The 14203-nt window shown below is 40.3% G+C and overlaps 1 pseudogene; it reads right to left on the bottom strand.

Annotated features, from left to right (window-relative positions):
- Positions 1 to 270: 270 nt before the first annotated feature.
- Positions 271 to 14110, bottom strand: LOC107804735 (catharanthine synthase-like; annotated as a pseudogene).
- Between the last annotated feature and the right edge of the window lie 93 nt (positions 14111 to 14203).

The raw sequence follows: 14203 nt of genomic DNA, 5'->3' as shown, positions 1-14203 counted from the left end.
GCTTTTGAGGAGAAGCAGAAACAGTTTTGAAGAAGCAGAAAAAACTAAGTTCTCTCCAAAATCACTTTTTTGAAAATCACTTTTGAGAAAAATACACCTAAAAACAGTTTTTAAAGCTTGGCCAAACACTAATTGTTGCTTAGAAGTACTTTTGAAATCCATTTGCCAAATACAAACTACTTTTCACCAAAATTACCTTTGAGAAAAGCACTTTTGAGAAAAAAAAATACTTCTCAAAATAAGCTGATTTTTGCAGCTTGGCCAAACGAGCTAGAAATCAGCATTCCGGCTCATCATACGTTTAGATTCCTGAGATTCAGGTTTATCTACCTATCTATCTATACTATATTAACCTTTAAGTTAAAAGTTAAATTATTAAAATGCCACTAAAAATCAAAGACTTTTTTATAAATATATTTAAATATAAAAAATTATTAATTTGAAGTGTCCTTGGCTTAAACGGTTGTGTTCTTTCAATTGTTTAACTAACCTTTATAGACGAAACAAACCTACCCTTTCAAAATTTGTGCCCATTCGTACGGCAACCTAATTATAAGAAGATGCTCTAAAGTATCTGAGCAGCAGCCAACGCATAAGAATAGACAAAGAGAAATCAAAGCATTCTTCTTTCTGCCAACTTCTCAAAAGTTCACTGCCAACGTATGCATTTTGGGTGGTCTTTAGATATTCTTTTTCTTTTCCAAGATATACTTTCTCCAATAGAATATGTGAATTTATATTATTCAATATTAGAATTTTGCTGAAAAAATAAAGGATAATCATGGATGACACAAGCAGCACTTAGAAGAAAACATTGAAGATACAGAAAGTCAAGAAAGCAATTTTGCATGCACGATGCTATGAAAATTTTCTAAAGCAGAAGCAAAGTGGATAAAGTTCTTTGGCTTTCAAATTTTCCAACCGACGCACCAGTATGTTTGTAGTGCCAATTACATCGCTACAAAATCATTGTTGACTTGGTTCATGGCAATTAAAGATTGCAGTCGGCGATGAGTTATACGTTGGCGATATAACCGAGTTCTACTTTCTTAACCCTATTATTTATTTATTTTAGTTTCTACCCTTTTAATTTACTAAAATCCGACTTCTATGATTTATAGGGTAGAGTAATTTTTAAAGTGATAATCTCATGTTGCCCAATTAAATGCATAATTAGGAATAATATATGTTTACTGTTTAATTTGTTATTCTTTTTGCTGACTAATAAAATTATTGATATATAAAATTAGATGCATCAAACAAGAAGCTTCATTGGTAAAGTTACAAGACATGCATGAATCAGAAGTTGCACTATTTTTTTGATAATATTCTTGAGATCAGATCATGAAAATGATATCTTATATATAGACAATATTGGCACTAAAGACATATATATCTATATACTTGGTGAGAAACATACGATCAAAATTTAGATAGGTTAAAAAATTTAGCATTTATTGAAAACCATTGCACGAATTACCGCGCACTGCCATATAAATGATTGACAAAGAAGATGCAGAAGAAATGATTTTCTCTTTGTTGTTTGGGAAAGTATGAGATACATATTGTCTAACATATTAGCGGTCGACTATTCCTATTTTCCGAGCCAGGGTAATGTAATTAATTGATTTGATGAGAATGAGTATGTATCAGTTTGCGTTTGGTTTGAAATTTCATTAAATGGTATAATAAAAATTTTTTGATTCAAAAGGCTCTCTTTGAAAATGGACTAGCTCTCAATAAGCAAATATATCAATGTGAAAGTTTGCAAATTAAACGTTCCTCCTAATTGAGTAAATGATACAGGTGGGTTTTACTGCTTTCGAGGTGCTTTGTTAATTTATATGCACAATACTTTTATGTGTTCATGTATAATTATTTAATTAAAGTATTAAATAAATAATATGGATATTATTATACATAAAAGTATATTATATGACTTGGTATACACGTGCAACACACGTGCCGCAAAACTAGCATATCTTAAATATATGTCCATCATCTAACCTAAAGATACTTCAATTCTCCATCCCATCCACTCTCCTTTTCACCTTCAACAAATCGAACCACGATTTGTAAAGGAATTATATCATCTTTCTCCCCCCTGCACACCAAAATTCTTGAACAACCTAGCCCCGATAAAGATTGAGCCTTTGAAGAAAGTAGATTAATCAATGGACTATCAATAGGCGATAGTAACCCAGACTCTAGTGGCGGACAAATGTTGAACCAAATCTTGTAAGCAAAACCCTCTTAATCAATGTCCATATTTGGAAACAAGAAGTAACGATAAGCAAGAATTGATCCAGTGATTTTCACCTCATTATTCGAAATTCCTATTCCAGCCCTCATAGTCATATGGTATACTACTAAATTACCACCAGCACTGTCACCAGCTAAAAACACTGCTGCTAAAATCACCATGGTTTAGTAACCATGAGCCTTTGTCAATGTTTACCCTTAAAATCGGAAAAAAATTCAATTTATATATGGTTTTAAGAATACGTGGATTAATCTGATACAAAACGATGGATTGAATTATAAATAAAGCAAACAAGAATTAAATTCAAACTGTGTGACTTAAACAGTTATAACCTTGAGAAATAAGTCTCACTTGAACTGAATATGATCCAAATGATGTCAAATTCAGAAGAAAAGTGGCTTGCAGTAAGGAAATAATATTATAATGCTTTGGGATACGTGTTACAATGTGTATTACAAAGAATTAGCCCCCTTTATATAACAGAGGAGTTCTGCTTTATATAAAAGTTAAGAAGTCTCATGATTTGCTAATTAATCGGTCTCTCACTGATACCTACCGAGATTTCCAACGTGATATCCGACCGGTTATAGATATTTTGGCCTTCCGTTATTTGGTACGATAATATTTCCTCGAGCTTATTCAGAGTCGGGGTTGGTTCCGGAGTCAAGGGCTCGAAGATCTTGGAGACGTATCTTCTGACTTCGTACTTTAGTTCAATGGAACTTGAGGTCGACCTTCGATTCATCACGTTCAATTGCGATCCGTCATGTAATAGATGAGCCCGATTTCGGCGGTATATAGATAGTCCCCTCGTTTTTTGGGGTGTAAACGACGAGGAATGATATGAGCCCCTGATCCTAATCTCTATACTTTGCATCAGAAATAACAAAAATAAACGAAACGTCTCGTCAGTCACGTCTTAATGGCATTAAATATTCGCAATCGTTGGTCGGCCACTACAGAATTTGAACCGTCATTTAAAAACTATAAATACGCCATCCTTCATTCATTCAAACTATATGTTTAAGTCTCTTCTACTTTTGTTCTTAAAAATTTTTTGCGCTTTCTATCACTTGTACCAGATTTCTTGAGGTTTTTGCAAGAACGTTCGCTTGTCTTCATTCCAAAATATTAAGCGTAACCTTTTAACTTCCTCTTCTTCATCTTTATTCAAAAGAATAATGGTGAAAACTTCTAACAAAGTTTCATAAAAAGAAACTACCTCTTCACCACGGCCGGCCGGCGAGGAACCAGCGGCGGGACCTCACCCTGAAGTGATTTTTCCTGGTGGGTGCTCGACCGGTGCTGATTTCAAGGTCGAAAAAAACATTCTCGGTACCTGGTCGATGCGAGACAGTCTCTAGATATATATGCTCGATCACCGACAGTCTCCTCTCCAAGGTCAAGTAGGATTGCAACTAGATTGATAAACACATGTTAGTACCTATGCCTGAGGAACCGATTACTGCTCACTTGGAGGATTTTTCATGTGTTACAATTATCCCTTTATGTTGGGCCCCTTGGACCGGTCATCATCGCCTTCTGTACGAGGCACGAGGTGACCCTTGATCAAATACATCCCTCTTTCTGGAGGATAGTAATTCTCTTCCGCTTCTTCGTAAACAAAATCGAGGAGTGTCCCTTCACCCTCGATCCTCTCATGCACCTGTACAGTCCTCGACTTTATCGAGGGGGATTAATAAAACTTGCCCGTCGGACCAGTAAGGCCCCATACTCGAGTATAGATAAGGATCGGGACTGAGGTTGGTTGGACCAATTCGTTCGAGTGAAGACCTCGGATTTAATCCCGGCTGAGGACATGCCATTTCTCTAGGAATGGAACATGAAACATAAGTATAACCTTGCCTTAAAGATTTTTTTATTGTTTTTCCTTTTCCCCCCTTCTTATCGGCGTTTTGTGGTGCAGCTGCTGCTCGGATGCCGGATGCCAAATGCAGTTCCTTGACTCAAGGAGTGGGTTGAGGGCCTCAGGTCACAGAAACCTAATTCCAAGCGCGCGTGGCATGAACTGTCGAAGGGACGGTGGGACATTCTCAAAGAGCCCATTTCTAGGGTAAATTTCCTTTTCCGAATTAATAATATTTGATCTCTTTTTATTCTCGTGCCATTGAGTTCTTATATGTTCCATTTTGTTTTGCAGGTATTCCCAAGGATGCTGCTATGAGGCCTCTATCTGGTGACGAGGATATGCCTGTTGAGTCCCCTGTACCGAGGCAGGGTGATGAGAAAAAAAGGAAGAGGGCCTCGAGTTCTCGCATGCGGTCAGGTATCGTGATTTGGGTCCTTAGAACTAGTGAGAGCTGAAATTGAATTGCTTCGACTCAGGGAGGTTGATGAGGGAGCTTTAGCCGAAGCTCTAAACCAGAAAGGGGACAGGCCGCTTTGCCTCGAGATAGGGATACCGATAATAAGGTTGTAGCTGGTTTTTCCCAGGAAGCGGATAGTGTTTCGAAGAGTGTAGCCAGAGTGATAGACCTCTCCGGTTCGCCATAACTTACTGAATCTATGTTTACCGAGGCTCAGGTACTGAAAGAACGATCCAATAAAGAGCCACAAGGGGCAGTAGACCCCCTTCACAACTTTTTTGATGGCGTAGATTCCATCACTATGGAGGACGTCATCGGATTGGGTGATTTATCGGTGTCGAGGAAGAGTCCTTCATCGGGGACCAACAGACCTTCATTGAGCCCGAAACTAGTCAACCACTTCCCAACCCCGAGTTTGAATCCTTATCGGAAGCGGTCAATTTTTATGTCCATTCTGAAAGATGCCCGGGCTGTTTCTGCCCCGACGGGCGTGGCCAGTTACCTTCAGTGCTTGGTGACCGAGTAGGATCAGACCAAGATGAATGAGGTGGGAGTGCCTTTCTTGTTCAATGAAGCCCAACAGGTATTAAATCGGGTAACCTCAGACACCTATTAATAATTTGTAGTGTGTACTTAGATTATTTTGTAGGTGATCATAACTCCTCTCTCTATGTTTGTAGGCTTCAGTACTTTACCATAGACATTCCTCCGATACAGGGAAGAGCTATATCACTACGAGGCCGAGATTCAAGGACTCACTGAGAAAGAGATGCTTACAAACTTCTCAATGAGCAAAGAGAAGGGGAAGCTAAGGGCCTCGGGGCTAATTTGAAGGTGTCTAGGAAAGAGCATGCCGACCTGGTTGAGCAGGTAAGAAGAATTTTTTTAGTTAGTGATGATGAATCAGATATGGTGACTAACGGTCTGAACCCGTAGGCCCATTAGAATATTGAAAAGATCTTACAGCTCCGGGATGAGGTAGATGTGGTAAAGGCGGAGGCTGAAGAATGGAAAAAGAATATAGACCGTATGGCCTTAGAAAAGGAGACCGACCAGGCTAGCTGACTTCGATTGAGGTCCAACTCTAATGTATAAAGAAGAAATCCTTGGTGTAGGACAAGGATATCGAGGAGCTCCAGTCCCAGTTTAATTTGGTCGTCTCTGATCGAGAAAATCTTGCCACGGATCTCGAAGTGGCTAGGTTTGGAGCCAAAGTGATTAAGGCCGATACTAATGAGATGGTGGCTGTTTATAAGGCCGATGCCGAGGCAGCTCAGGTTCAAGCAAAAGACATCATCGAGAATGCTAAATGGCAATCTCAAAGGGAGGCCCTTGAGGAAATTCATGCTTGGGGTTTCGACCTAACAACTGATATTGAGAGTGCAAAAACACTTGAAGTCGAGGCCAAAAAATTGGCCTATCTTGAGGACGACGAGAAGCCCGAAGACATGGGGAATTTCGAGGATGACGGAGATCGTAAGGGTGACAATGCTTCCCCTGATGAAGACTAGGACACTTAGGCCTTTAGATTATTTTATTTTATTATTATGTTTTTGGTTGAGGCCATTCGACCTTTGTAAAGAATTTTGTCGGGCTATTTTACCCTAGTAAAAAGAATTTCATTATGAATATAAGGCTTTTTCCCTTCAACTACTTTTGATTTTTCACTTTGCTTTTATGTACTTTTATTTGCAAAGATCTAAATGCTTTAGCATGAAATAGTTAGATTTTGTTCAGAAACCCGAAGAAACATTGCCTTCAACTTTATTTCATTTTAAGGCATCGTGGGGGTTCAGTATGAACGAAAGTATTCTTTCCCCCAAGTACTTATCCTATATTTGATATCATAGTCTGCCGAGGGCAGCCTTTAGAACCGGTTATGAAAATTTTCTTTTTTGAAGGCCTTATTTTTATTATGGGTCTCAGACGTCTCCGCGCCGTGTTAATGTGGCAGTAGCCTTTTAGTTCGGGTATTGCCTAGTGTGCTTGCTTTCCCGAGTTATCTGGGCTTGCCTAAGATAATAGTCTTCGAGTGGAGGTGGCTGTGGCCTTTAAAATTCAGAGGTTACCTTGTAGGTCTTATGCCCTTGAGGTCTAATAGCTTGGACCATTCGAGTTTGTTTTCGGACGGCAGTCCCCGAGTGAGAGAGTGATTGTTCGATCTCAAGTTAAAATGACCCTTGGGCTCATTACCTTTAGGGGATCAGAAGCAGGGAATTGCTTAAGAAATGTAAAGAAGAAATTTTAAAAGACAAAATGATTGCAAGGAAGAGACTTCTCTTTATTCTTGTGCATAATAGTAATATATGTGTGCCTGCTTTGTGTCAGGGCTCGAGCAATCTATGCGGGCACGGTTCATTTGATCGTTTGGCCCTTACAATAAATCCTACCAATCGAGACCCTTCCATTACAAAGTACTTTCCTTGCTAAAGTCGACATCCGAGTGAAATGACCCCCAGTATTCGAGGTTGATCATAGAGAGAAGCCTCAGATATTGTCGATGCAATCCTCAATGTCGATTCATGATTGGCCTTCCATTATAAGTTGGCACGATCCATTGTTTCCTCGTTAAAAACCTTGCCGGAAAACCCATTTGGGACAAAACCAGTCTAAGGGAAAAAGAGTACAACGCGTGCTTTCAGACCTAAAAACATGTTCCGCTTCTTGTTGGTTACCTGTGAGTGTTAGTCCAAAATAAGTAAAAAGGAAATGAATGGGGTCGTACCTTAGTAGTAGTATCATTTCAAGTGAGTTATGTTCCAGTTATTCGATAAAATTTCACCGTTCATTGCGCTGAGCTTGTTTGATCCTTTCTTGTCGATTTTGAGAATTTGGTACGGTCCTTCCCAATGCAGCCCCAATTTCCCATCATTTAGATTCCAGGTGTTTAGTGTGACCTTCCTGAGTACTAAGTCCCTGATATTGAAGTGTCGAAGGTTAATCCTTCGATTGTAATAAAACTCAATCCGTTGTTTTTGAGCGGTCAACTGGACGAGGGTGGTTTTCTTTCGTCTAATAGATTCAAGCTCGTACTGATGGCCTCGTCATTCGATTCCTTTGTTGTATTTTGAAATCTAACATATTGGTTCACCGACATCAATCGGTATTAGTGCTTCGGTGCTGAAAAAAGCGAGACAGGGTGGTCCCGATACTGGACTTTAAGGTAGTACGATTTGCCCATAGGACTTCGAGTAGGATTTCCTTCCATTTTTCTTTGGCGTCAGTTAACCTCTTTTTGATGTTTTGGAGTATAGTTTTGTTGGTCGATTCCCTTTGTCTGTGCACACTAGGGTTATAAGGTGTTGACAGGATCCTTTTGATCTTATGATCCTCGAGAAACTTGGTCACTTTGCTGCCGATAAATTGTTTCCCGTTGTCACATACGATTTCGGATGGCATTCCAAACTAACATATGATGTGGTCCCAATGAAGTCAATGACTTACTTCTACCTGACCTTCTCGTATGCCTGTGCTTCACCCCACTTAGAAAAATAGTCAGTCATAAATAATATAAATTGAGCCTTACTGGATGCCCATAAAAGAGGGCCAACGATGTCCATACCCCACTTCATGAATGGCCATGGTGACAAGACAGAATGCAGCAGCTCCCCGGGTTGGTGAATCATCAAAGCATGTCTTTGGCATTCATCACATTTTCGTACGAACTCATTCGCTTCTTTTTTCATGTCGATCCAGTAATAGGCAGCTCTGATTACCTTTTGAACCAATGATTCGGGGCCTGAATTATTTCCACAGGTGCCATCGTGGACTTCCCTTAAAACGTACTCGGCATCACGTGGTCCCAAACATATCGCTAGTCGAACATTCTTCTGAACAAGGTTCCTTCTTCGCACAAGCTGAATCGGGCTGCCTTTGTGCGTAGGGTCCTCGATTCCTTTGGACCTAAGGGTAGTTTCCCGGTCTTCAAATATTCTACATATTTGTTTCTCCAATCCCAAGTCAAGCTTGTAGAGTTTATTTCGGCGTGACCTTCTTCTACTACAGATCTCATAAGCTGTACCACTGCCCCCGAGTTGAGCTTGTTGTCTTAGACCAATGACCCTAAGTTCGCAAGGGCATCGACCTCGCTATTTTAATCTCGAGGTATGTGCTGCAAAGTCCACTCTTTGAACCAATGTAATGTTATTTGCAACTTATCTAGGTACTTTTGCATTCATTATTCTCTTATTTCAAACATTCCATTAACTTGGTTCACCACAAGGAGGGTGTCGCACTTAGCTTCGATCACCTCCGCCCCCAAGCTTTGGCCAGTTCGATACCTGCAATTATTGGCTGATATTCGGCTCATTGTTAGTCAATTTCACAGTTCTAATGGATTGTATAACTACATTGCCTGTGGGTGACTTCAGTATGATGCCAAGTCCAAAGCCCTTTGCGTTCGAGGCTCCATCTATAAAGAGGGTCTAGATTCCCGAAAACATCCTCGAGTTTACCAAAAACTCTCTTTCGACCTTGGGTATTAGGGTCGGCGTTAAGTCGGCCATGAAATCTGCCAAAATTTAAGATTTAATAATTGTCTGGGGTCGATACTCAATATCGTACCCGCTGATTTTCACGGCCCATTAGGCCAATCGTCTAGAGAGTTTGGGTTTATGCATTATGTTTCACAATGTGTAAGTTGTCATAACACATATAAGATGGCATTGAAATATAGTTTCAATTTCCTAGCGGCGCTTAGCAAAGCGAGCGCTAATTTTTGTAGGTGAGGGTACATAGTTTCGGCCTCATCCAGGGGCCTACTAACATAATAGATTGAAAATTGCGTACCTTGTTCTTCCCGAACTAAGACTCCGCTTATTGCTATCTTCGATACTGCCAAGTACAAGTGTATTTGTTCGTCTGGCTTCGGCGTGTGGAGTAGTGGCGGGCTTGATAGATATCGTTTGAGTTCTTCCAAGGACCGTTGGCATTCCGGGGTCCATGTGAAGTTGTTTTTCTTTTTCAGTAACGAGAAAAATCAGTGGCTCTTATTTGAGGACCTCGAGATGAACTGCCCCTAGATGGCAATGCTACCGGTTAGTCTTTGTATGACATTCACAGTGTCCATTACTGTGATATCCTCGATAGCTTTAATCATATTGGGGTTGATCTCGATCCCTTGATTGGATATCATGAACCCGAGAAATTTACCTGATCAGACTCCGAACGCACATTTCTCCGGATTCAACTTCATGTTGTACTTCTTCAATATATTGAAGGTTTCCTACAAATGCTTTAAATGGTCCTCTTCTCGCAGGGACTTAACCAACATATCGTCAATGTAAACTTCCATGGATTTCCTTATTTGTTCTTCGAACATCCAGTTTACTTGGCGTTGGTAAGTGGAACCGTCATTTTTTAACCCAAATGGCATCACGTTATAACAGTATGTGCCATATTAAGTAATAAATGATGACTTTTCCTTATCATCATCCGTATTTGGTTGTACTAGGAGTAGGCATCGAGAAAGATAAGGATCTCATGGCCAGCCGTGGCATCGATCATGTGATCGATGTTGGGAAAAGCGAAAGAGTCCTTGGTACATGCCATTTGGGACTACAACATTTTCTAACTGATTCAGGTATTTGACTTCCCGGATAGACCCTATTTAAAGGAGTTAGTTATCTCATCCTTAATGAAAGCATGTTTGATCTCAGATTGGGGTCTCCTTTTCTGCTTAGCCGGGTAGAATTTCGAATCCAGGCTCAGCTTTTGAGTGGTTATCTCCGGTGGGATTCCTATTATGTCGAGATGGGACCAAGAGAAACAATCTATGTTAGCTGTGAGAAATTGAATAAGTTATTATTGAGCTCGGGGGTTAACCCTGTGCCGAGGTATACCTTCTAATCGGGTAGATGTTCGGTCAGTGTGACTTGCTCTAGCTCTTTGACCATTGATTTTGTAGCATCGGAATCATCAAGGACTACAAAAGATCTGGGAACCCCATAATCACCGTCTTCATCGGTCCACTATTTATCTGATTAGGTCGTGGACAGTGTCGATAATTCTTTTTAGTTTCCAGCTTTGTATTCGAACTTGGTTCCTTCGATGTCGCCAGTGTTGATACCATAATCACTTCTTCGACTGCAAACATTTCCTTTGTGGCCGGTTGTTCCCCATAAATAATTTTAACCCCTCCTAGCATTGGGAATTTTAACACTTGGTGAAGAGTCGAGGGAACTACCCTCATGTTGTGGATCCATGGCCTCTCGAACAAGGTGTTGTACCTCATGTCCCCCTCTATCACGTAAAACATAGTTTCCTAGATGGTCCCGACGGCGTTTACTAGTAATGTTATTTCTCACTTTAAATTTTTACAAGCCATGTTGAATCCGTTTAGCACTCAGGTTGCATGCACAATTTGGTCCTGTAGCCGAGTTATTCTACGACCCTTGATCGAATGATGTTGCTCAAGCTACCTAGACCAATTTAACACACATTTAACATGAGATTTATTCATGAGTATCGATATTACTAGTGCATCGTTATGGGGCTACATGATTCCTTCTGCGTCCTCATCGCTGAGAGATAAAGTTCATTCTGGTATGTAATCTCAAGTCCGTTTCTCCCTTATGATGGATACTTTGGTACGCTTTAACATTGGACCTTGAGGAGCATCGACCCATTTTATGATCATGTGGATGACGTGTTGAGGTTCTTCCTGCTCGGTTTATTTATTAGAGTCCATGTTTCTGAAATGATTCTTTGCTCAGTCACTCAGGAATTCTTGAAGATGTCCGTTGTTGGATAACTAGGCTACCTCCTCCCTCAACTGTCGGCAATCCTCTATTATGTGGCCATGAGTGTCGTGATATTTGCACATTTGGTTTGGATCCCTTTGGGCTGGGTCGGATTGTAGAGGTCGAGGCCATTTTGTATCTTTGATGCATCCTATAGCCAATACGATGGCAACAACATCGATGATAAAGTTATATTTTGATAACCTTGGTGCTTCTTTGGGTCCGATAGCCCTATCGAAACCTTTCTTGCTCATGAGTCCCCGATTGCTCTAGCCTCAATCATTTCTTCTTTCATTTTGTATAGAACTCCGTCCGAACCCATTGCTTCTTCGATCCTTATTATACGGCTGATACCGATCTTCATTCGACCTTAGATCAAGATCGATATCTCTCTTGACTCTATCGATGGGTCTAATAGGATAAATGGACCCGGAAGAAGCCCCAAGTTGATAATCTTCGAATCTGATATTCGAATGATATCGGTTATGCATATCAGCCCAAGTAAAAGCCAGATATTCTATTAGATTCTGTTTCAACTGCTGTGCAGCCATCGAACATCGAATATTGAGTCCTTGGGTAAAAAATTGAATGGCCTAATCATCAGTGACTGGTGGCAGGTCTATCCGTTCCATTTCACGCCGAGATACAAACTCTCTGAGCATTTCATTATCCTTTTGTCTTACTTTGAAGAGGTCTGATTTCCTAGTTTCGACCTTGATAGCCCCGGCGTGTGCTTTCACAAAAGAGTCTGCAAGAATAGCAAATGAATCAATAGAATTAGGGGTAAGTTATGATACCATATCATAGATCCATTTGACAGGGTTTCTCCGAATTTCTTTAGCAAGACAGACTCGATCTCATCATCCTCCAAGTCGTTTCCTTTGATGGCACATGTGAATGAAGTGCATGCTTTTTTGGGTCGATCGTTCCATTGTACTTAGGAATCTCGGGCATGCGGAATTTTTTAGGGATCGGCTTCAGAGCCACACTTGGAGGGAAAGGTTTCTGTACAAACTTCTTGGAATCAAAGACTTTCAATATCGGTGGCCCCCCGGGATCTGGCCGACCCTAGAATTGTAGGTTTCCACCTTTTTATCATTTGCTTCAATTTTCTTCTCCCCTAATTCTATTCATTTTTCAGCTCCTTGAGCATTTTTATGATCTCGGGGTTATTACCCGACTCGTTCCTACTCATCATTTCCGTGACCGATTCCTCCATGCTAGTGATCTCTCAAAATGGGTGGGCTCAATCTTGCTTGGTATGCGACTCTTGTTTTGTAACTGAGCTATTGCTACCGGTAGAGTCCGCAACATTTCGAAGATCATCCGTAGATTGACCCTATCTCATCCATTATTTTAAGTATTTTGTGCTGTCAACAGGGCTCCACCACGGATGCTATTCTCGGGGTCAGTATGGAGGCTTGTGTCATTAGCCACATGCGAATTAGCGTCCAACGAGTTCGCAATTGAAATTCTGATGGGATCAACGGGTATTACCTCGTTATCGGGTGCTATGTTATTGTTTACACCGTGGTGACTAGACTCACTGTCAGCAGGTAGATGTGCTAATTGTCAGTTTGAAATTTTGAGTTTAAGCATGAAATCAGAGACACTTAAAAGATCAAGTGTAAAATTGTGTGTGTTATGAAAATTCATATCAAACAACCACAATTTTCATTAGTCCTACGGTGATCGCCAAAGTGTTTACCCTTAAAATCGAATAACAATTGAATTTATAAGTGATTTTAAGGATACATGGATTAATGTAACACATAGAGATGGATTGAATTATAAACAAAGCAAACAATAATAAAGTGAATTCAAACCGTGTAACTTGAATAGTTATAATCTTGGGAAATAAGTTTTACTTGAATTGAATATGATCCAAATGATGTCAAATTCAGGAGAACAATGACTTGCAGAAAGAGAATAATATTATAATGCTTTGAGATGCGTGTTACAATATGTATTACAAAGAATTAGACACTCTTTATATAGTAGGAGAGTTCTGCTTTAGGTACAATTCTATAAAAGGAAAGAAATCTCAGGATTTGATAATTAATCGGTCTCTCATTGATACGTGCTGAGATTCCCGCCGTGATATCTGACCTGTTGCGGATATTTCGGCCTTCCATTATTAGGTCTGATAATGTTTCCTCGAGCTTATTCGGAGTTGGGGTTGGTTGCGGAGTCACAAGCTCGAAGATCTTTGAGACATATGTTCTGACTTCGTACTTTGGTCCGATGGAACGAGGTTTCGACCTTCAATCCATCACCTTCTCTTCCGAATCATCATACAATAGATGAACCCGATTTCGGCCGTACACAGTTAACTATGGTGACTTTTTCATCAGCATGCGAAGCGGCCCATTGAAGTACAGTACTCCAACAATCTTCATAAATCGTCTGCACATCAACCTCTAGACTAAACGATATTGTACAAAAATAGCAACGACGTGTAACTCAGAAGCTAAAGAGTTGACGTAACTGTGAGCCGAATTGAAGAAGGCAAATTCTATGACTAATCCACCGCCATGGTAATATACAAACACGGGGAGCTTTTGGGCGTCGGTAGTGTTCTGTGGAAGGTAGAGTCTGTAGAAGACGTGGGCTGAGATGGTGACATCATTAGAAAAGATGCCATTCAATGGGTGGTGTGGAGATGGCAGAACGTGAAAGAAACCATGTACGTCATAGAAATGATCAATGCGGCCGCTTTTGTAGAGTCGGTAGAAGGAGTCTACCTCTGTGACTATCTCATCATTGTCGAAATTAGACATGGTAACAAAACATAAACAAGGTGTTATGGTTTACTATGATTATTATCATAGGAGTAGTTAAAAGAGGAGTGAAAGCAAAGGTTCCACTTGGCT

The sequence above is a fragment of the Nicotiana tabacum genome, chromosome 7 (assembly GCF_000715075.1).
Source record: "Nicotiana tabacum cultivar K326 chromosome 7, ASM71507v2, whole genome shotgun sequence".
In the NCBI taxonomy this organism is placed as follows: domain Eukaryota; kingdom Viridiplantae; phylum Streptophyta; class Magnoliopsida; order Solanales; family Solanaceae; genus Nicotiana; species Nicotiana tabacum.
Note: the sequence above shows the minus strand (reverse complement) of the source record. Positions and strands in the feature narration are given on the sequence as shown.